We start from the raw sequence: 7,203 nt of genomic DNA, 5'->3' as shown, positions 1-7,203 counted from the left end.
ATCCAGTATTGCTTTCGAGCCCCTGTAATGTGGAGCTCAACGTTCCTCAAAATTCCGACGCAGGTAAGTTCTTCCACCTCTTCGAACTTCCTGGTTCGAGCATACCACTGTAACATTGAACCAAGGTTGTGCTTTGGCTAAGGCACTTCGGCATGCCGAAGAGGGTGGGTACGGTGTCGCTACTATAGTATCACAATGGACTTAAAATTGTCTAAGTGAGCCTGTAAAAGACTGCCACTCTTACCAAGACCTGTCCTTTCACATCTCCTTACTAATGCAGGCTACATTGTGAAGTAACCTGTAATCTTCGTAAACTTCTCTAAGCCCTTTTCGTTTTGCTTAAACTTCAATCGGACTGCACTCATTAATATGAGAGAAGTATCCCCTGTTCCTTAATGGGATGCTATGGGAAATTTAGTTAGTATTATTGGGTTGCCCAAAAAGTAATTGCGGATTTTTCATATAGTCGGTGTTGACAAATTTTTTCACAGCTTGTGACTCTGTAATTGCATTCTTTCTTCTGTCAGTTATCAGCTGTTACTTTTAGCTTGCTTTAGAAAAAAAGTGTAAAAAAAATATATTTGATTAAAGTTCATCCTAAGTTTTATTAAAAATGCATTGACTTTCTTTAAAAAAAAACCGCAATTACTTTTTGGGCAACCAAATAGTAGTTGAGACTGCTGAACGATTGAGGACAGAAGTCTAGCAATGAGCGCGTACGTTATCTATGGGTTAGGTATTTGTTGGTAGGTAGAGTACGACTACGATATTAAAATGGATAGGTTAGGTTAGGTTAGGTTGAAAAGAGGGTGGGTAAGCAATCGCCAAAAAAGCGAATAAGTAGGTGATATGGACAATTGGACGATTGGGGATTGATTGGTATTTAGGAGAAGAGTAAGAATCGTATACCCAAATTTCGACCCAAGAGAATAGGGGCTCCCCACTCTCATAAAACTCCTCCTCCAGAATTTGTTTTCCCAAATTTGATTCTAAAAAATTATGCCTAAAACACAGGAATCATACACTTTTTTTTATCGAAGTCCATTGATGCTTTGGCGCTCTATATTTTCAATGTCCATTTCCCCTTTGACCCCTTTTTTATGGCTCGATTGAATGCATATTTTCATATTCTCATCCATTACTGTTGGCAACTTAAACAATTTAAATTCATTGAATGTTGCCTTTTGATTACTTCATTGCCTAACACTTAACGAATTTTCCTTTGAAAGTGCAGTTGTCTATTCACCTATTCACTCGATGCTACAACGCTTTTTAACAATTTTGTCCCAAAATGTAAAGCAATTTAGCGCTTTTAGATTTTTTACTTCAGTGAACTACAGTTCAGTTAACCCCCTCCTCCCCACCCCCCTAATATTGCTTTTGGCGCGCACACACCAAACCGCACTCTATTTCCCTTTAAGTTAGGTTGGGAAAATGAGTCTGGTTGGTTTTTGTTGGATGGAGGCAACTACAGTCACAGCCACTTCTGGAATATCATCGAACAGTTTCAGTAACAAAATAATGGCATAAAAAATGGGTAAAAATTGATGCATTCATAAAGGGTTGCCAATGTATTTTTTTTTGGGGGGGGGGGGGGTTGAGATGGGAAAATGCAGAAATCCTAGGCACCGCTTCGCATTATCATCATGCCAGCCAGGCTATATAGAGTGGACCAAGCTCCACAAGGCGAGGTACAGGCCCGGAATAGGAGACAGAAAGAGAGAGAGAGAGAGGTTCAAACGGACCAATTATGAGCTTAACGAAAAGAGACTACCGAAATATGGCAACAAAGTTGACTGAATAAGTGCCGGGGCAGGTAGACACGCTGCCTTATCTCTAAAGTTCGGATGACTAAGTAAAATTCCTACATCCTACAAACAACAATTATTAGCTACCGGTGGCAACTATGTCGTCGATTGCGATACCAGGAAGAACTTTGTTATTTGTTAACACTTTTAGTTGGTGAGGCATAAAAGCGTACACACATGCCATCGCTTGGATGGGTGTGTGTTGTGTGCATGAGTTGGTATTCCTTTACAAATACAAACAAGCCTTAAATGATGGTATGCATATACTTGTACAAATGTGCATACATTCGTACAAACTCCTACATGTGTAATTGCACACGCACGAAAGTGTACAAACACGAGAATATGACGTGTAAACCCCTAAATAAGTGTAGCTACAATGCTTGAATGTTTAGAAAACGCCAAAAATGAACAAAAAAGAGTTCCTTGCCCATAACCTAACTTTGAAAAATTGTAGATCTTGGAGATAGGTATACGAATTCGAAAGATTTTACACTTGTTATCAAACTCTTGTAGCTCGATATACCTCATACATGCAGTATATCGAGTATCCGGTATACCGAGTAGCCGGTATATCGAGTATCCGGTATAGCGAGTAACCGGTATATAGAGAATCCGGTTTACCGGAATAACAGATACCAAGTATACCGGGATAACTATATACTGAGTATCGGGTATAGCTAATATCTGTTGTACCGAATATCCGATATTCTGAGTATTCGGTATATCTAGTATCCGATATACAGAGTATGCGGTATGTCCAGTATTTTATATACCAAGTATACCGTCTGTCCTGTAATCGATATGCCGTGTATCCGGTATATCAAGTATTCCCCATAACGAGTATCCGGTATGTTGGAAAGTCGAGTATCCGGTATACCGAGGATCCGGAACCTTTAAACTGCGTATCCACTTGTCGAGTAACCGGTATACTGAGTATCCGGTAAATCGAGTATCTTACTGTCCCGTATACTAAGGATCCGGTTTATTGAGTGTTCTTTTTATTAAGTGTTCGGTATTCCGAGTGTCTGCTATGTCGAGTTGCGGTATACCCCCGTACCCCGTACATCGAGCATCGTGTATCCGGTAAACAGAGTAATTGGTATGTGGAAGATCCTAACAACCGAGTACTCGGTATACCTAGTATCATGTATACCGAGAATCCGGTAAGTCGAGTATCCGGTATATTGCATCTGGTATGTCAAGTATGCGGTATACTGAGTACCCGGCACACCGAGCATCCGGTACACTGAGTAACCGGTATGTGGAAGATCCTGAATACCGAGTATTGGGTATACCTAGTATCAGAAATACCTAATATCAGGTATATAGAGAACCCGGTAAGTCGAGTATCCGGTATAGCTTATACTGAGTTTCCAGATTACCGAGTATTCTTTATACCGAGGAATGAAATAGAGAGGATTCAGTAGTTTTCGATACACCGAGTATCTCATACATCGAGTAAATTGTATTCCAAATATTCGATATCGAATATCAGCAAAAACCTAGTATCCAGTATGTCGAGTATCCAGTATACTGGTGTATTGAGTAGCCGGTATATTCGGTATTCTTTATACCGAGTATCCGGTATATCGAGTATTTGGTATAAATAATATAAAGTTTACAGAGAATGCGATAAGTCGAGTATCCGGTATATCCGAGTTGCCTGATTACCGAGTATTCTTAATACCGAGTATCCGGAATACCGAGTATTCGAAATATCGAGGATCCGGAAGTGTCCGTCATACCGAGCATCGCGTTCGGTATACCGAGTATTAGCAAAACCAAGTATCCAGTATTTCGAGTATACGGTAGCCGGTATACCGAGTATCCTGAATACCAAATTTCCGGTATGCCAAGTATTAGGTATACAAAAAAATCCGGTAAGTCGAGTATCTGGTAAACCGTATACCGAGTTTCCGGATTTCCGAGTTTCCTGATTACCAAGTTTTTTTTATACCGAATATCCTTAATACCGAGTATCCTTTATACCGAGTATCCTTTATACCGAGTATCCGGAATAATGAGTGTTCGAAGAGGCGAGGTTCCGGGTATGGGATATATCGAGTATCCGATATACCGAGTACCGCATACATCGAATTTTCGGTATGCCAAGTGTTTGGTATACCCAGTATCAGAATCACATGGTATCCAGTATGTCGAGTATACGGTATGTTGGTGTAAGGAATAGCCGACATACCGAGTATTCTTTATAACAAGTATTCTGAATACCTAGCATCCAGAATACTGAGAATCTGTTTTGTCGGGATACCTGCTATACCAAGTATTCGATATACCCAGTACCAGGTTTGCCTAGTTCCTGTATACCGAGTATCCGGTACTCAGAGCATCCGCTATACAGAGGATCCGGTGTACGGAGTATCCAGTTTACCGAAAATTTAGTTAACCAGAATATACGATATACCAAGTATCGGATATACCAAGTATCCGCTATGCCTAGTATCTGGTATACAAAGTATCCCATATGTGGATACGGTATAACAAGCATACGATATATTGAGTATCAGGAATGCCAAGAATTAGGTACAGCGAGTATCAGCAGCTCCTAGTATCCAGTATGTCGTACTGGAGTATCCAGTACCGGTGTACTGAGTATCCAGTACTCAGTGTATGTGGTATACCGAGTATCTGATATACCGAATATCCGATCTAAAGAGTATCCGGCATAACAAGATCCGGTTCACCGAGAATCCGGTATGCCGAAGATACGCTTTACCGGAATATTCGATATACCTAGCTTCCGATATACCTAGTATCCGGTATACAAAGTATCCGATATGTCGATAGTGTTTAGTGGAACATCCGATATACCTAGAATCCGGTATACAAAGTATCCGATATGTCGATAGTATGCGGTATACCGAATATCCGGTTACCGAGTATCATGTATGCCGAATATCCGGTAGACCGAGCATCTGATATATCTAGTATTAGTACTCGAGATTATTCCGTATACCAATTTTATGGTATAGCAAGTATTCGGTATACCGAGTATTCGCTACTCCGAGTAGCCTTTATACTGAGTATCCCGAATATCGAGAATTCGTTTTAACAAAAATCTGGTATACCATGTATTCGGCATGTTAAATATCCGTTTTTACTCCTTGTATAAAAAACTTTCCAATTTCGTTGTCGCAGTTTTCATTTCTATTTGTTTTAACCTCTGTTTTGAAGTTCTGTAACAAAAAAAACGCTGTAGTTGCCATCATTTGTCGTAACACACACTGGGCTTCACCCAAACCTCTGCAAAGAGTCAGCGAGAGATTCAAGCATGCCATCACAACATTGCAGAGAGTGAGAGTGAACTTGTAGTCAACAGGACTCCCATAAAGTTTTGCAGAAGAGAGGGCCAAATGTCGGCAAAATAGGGGGAATTTTTCACATTTCCCTTGGTCATAAGGATTACGTCAATCGGAAAAACCGTTCAGTCGCCGACGAACCATTCAAAGGAAATGTTGTGTGTGCTTAAAACCGTAGAGGAGTAAATCAAAAAACCTGAAAAGAAAACCTCCCACAAATAGAAGAAACTAAGAAAAAAATATTCTAGTGATAAAAAATATCAAAAATTAAAGAAAATTTTTCCAAAAATAATAATAAAACATGTTGTGCATAATCTTTAATTTCAAAGTGCTTCGAAAAGTGTAAATATTTGTAGTTAAAAAAAAATCAACCACAAAAAAATAAAGTTCTTTAAATAAATAAAATTGGAATATAAAGTTGAAGAAGAAGAAGCAGAAAAAACTAGTGTTGTAAAAAACCAAAAATAAAAAAATAATGTAAGAATAATAATAGAATTGAATAGTTGGAAAATTTAAGTGAAAGGGCGAAAAAGAGAGCAAGATTTTGGTGATTCCCATTTAAGTTCTCAACAGTTTATGTGTAAGTGTGCTGCTTTAAATGTGGTGGGGGGGGGGGGGGAGAGTGTGGAGCATGGGAACTTGGAATGTATGGGGAATTAAATGCGTGTGCCAGCACTAGTGAGTGTTAGTGTATGTGTGCAAGTGGTGTGCTAACTAACCTACATTTTCCCCAAAAAGCAGCACCAAGAACAGGCAGGAAGTTGAAGTAGCAGCTGAACATTAACATCAACATGGGCCACCAACAACAATGTTATGTTTTTGTTTGCAACTCGGCTATGCGACTACCCCAACTCTTGGCTTACATTATAAGTAAACGGGTTCTCGCACTCGCACTTTCTCCGACTCTCTTTGCTCTCCCGGTTTTTTGTGTGGTTTTTAACTCTCACTTTTATTCATGCATGCTCCATCGAAAGCACGCCTCATTACTCGCCATTGCATGGCAAACCCCCAACACCCCAAACCCAAACTAGCAAACCAAACAACGATGACGAAGAAAATGAGGAGCACTAGGACGACAGCATATAAAAACACCAAAACGCCAACTAAGTCGACGACGACAACGACTATTCTCATCGTGGCCCTATGGTAGATTTTGTAAAAATGTTGCATACCATCACACACAGCCTGCGGGATAACTTTTGTTAGTGTGTGGTGCCTAGCACATACCATGAGGTGGCATTCCTGCTAGTGGTACTATGAAGGTGTTGCCAATGTTGCCGAAAAGCGGAAAAATGTTAACAAAAATTGAGGATGACATTTAAAAAGAAAGAAATGAAAAAATTTTTGTTTTGAAGGGAAGTGGAATAGAATGAACTCCCTGGTAGCCGAGTTGATAGCATGCTAGGATTAGCAGCATGGGGTTGAGGGTTCGATTACCATCAGAGGCTTTGGTCTGTGGCTACTATGGTACAACAATGGACTTAAAATGTCTGAGAGAGTCTATTTGAACACTGTCTCTCTAATCCAACCTAAACTACCGGGTAGCTGACACGAAGTGTTATCAATTCAAACGACATCATCTTTTTTTTTGAGTGAAAATATTTTTTAAGGACCTAAATGAGAAAAATGTGTGCAAGCTATCTTAATTTCAAAATACATTCCCTTTTGCTCGATATGGCCACCTTTTGCCATGGTCTACTAAATACTAACTAAATTTCCCATAAACATTCCATTAATGAGTAGGGGATACTGCTCTCATATCAATGAGTGTAGTCCGATTAAAGTTTAAAGTCAATAATAATGGGCCTCCTTTTTATGCCGAGTCCGAACTGCGAGCCGCATGGCTACACCACATGGTAGAGAAATTTTAACATGGCAATGTAGCTTGCAAATCTAGCCAGCATTAGTAAGAGGATAACCACCGCTAAAAATTTTTCTGATGTTCACGCCGGGATTTGAACCCAAGCGTTCGGCGTCATAGGGGGACGTGCTAAATTCTGCGACACGGTGGCCTCCATAGTCTACGACTGAAATATTTTAGTTGACCACGGCCTCAAAGCTGCATAAAAAATGTT

Source organism: Stomoxys calcitrans, chromosome 5, assembly GCF_963082655.1.
Source record: "Stomoxys calcitrans chromosome 5, idStoCalc2.1, whole genome shotgun sequence".
In the NCBI taxonomy this organism is placed as follows: Eukaryota; Metazoa; Arthropoda; class Insecta; order Diptera; family Muscidae; genus Stomoxys; species Stomoxys calcitrans.
The sequence above is the reverse complement of the archived record's forward strand: the minus strand, read 5'-3'. Positions refer to the sequence as shown.